The sequence below is a fragment of the Pinus tabuliformis genome, chromosome J, assembly GCF_031772625.1.
Source record: "Pinus tabuliformis cultivar Carrire ecotype Pingquan chromosome J, CPIR1, whole genome shotgun sequence".
NCBI lineage: Eukaryota > Viridiplantae > Streptophyta > Pinopsida > Pinales > Pinaceae > Pinus > Pinus tabuliformis.
Genome location: NC_142295.1, coordinates 837523986 through 837524247, shown reverse-complemented (window position 1 = coordinate 837524247; position 262 = coordinate 837523986).

The window sequence follows — 262 nt, the reverse complement described above, 5'->3', positions numbered from 1 at the left end:
ACTTATGATCCTTGTCTTCGTGACTGCCCCTGAGATACATATTCATATCGAGAACACTAGATCCGAATACTGTGGTCACTGTTGAGACTGTGTGTCTCCTTTCACAGGTATGCCAAGGATCTCTTGATCATCACCGAAACCTATTTCATCATTATGGTTATACCGAGACAGTAATATATGAATATGTGAGACTGAGATGACACCCAACGTAATCCTCATTAAGCCGAGACAATGTGCAAAGAGAGTAGATCTACATTATGTA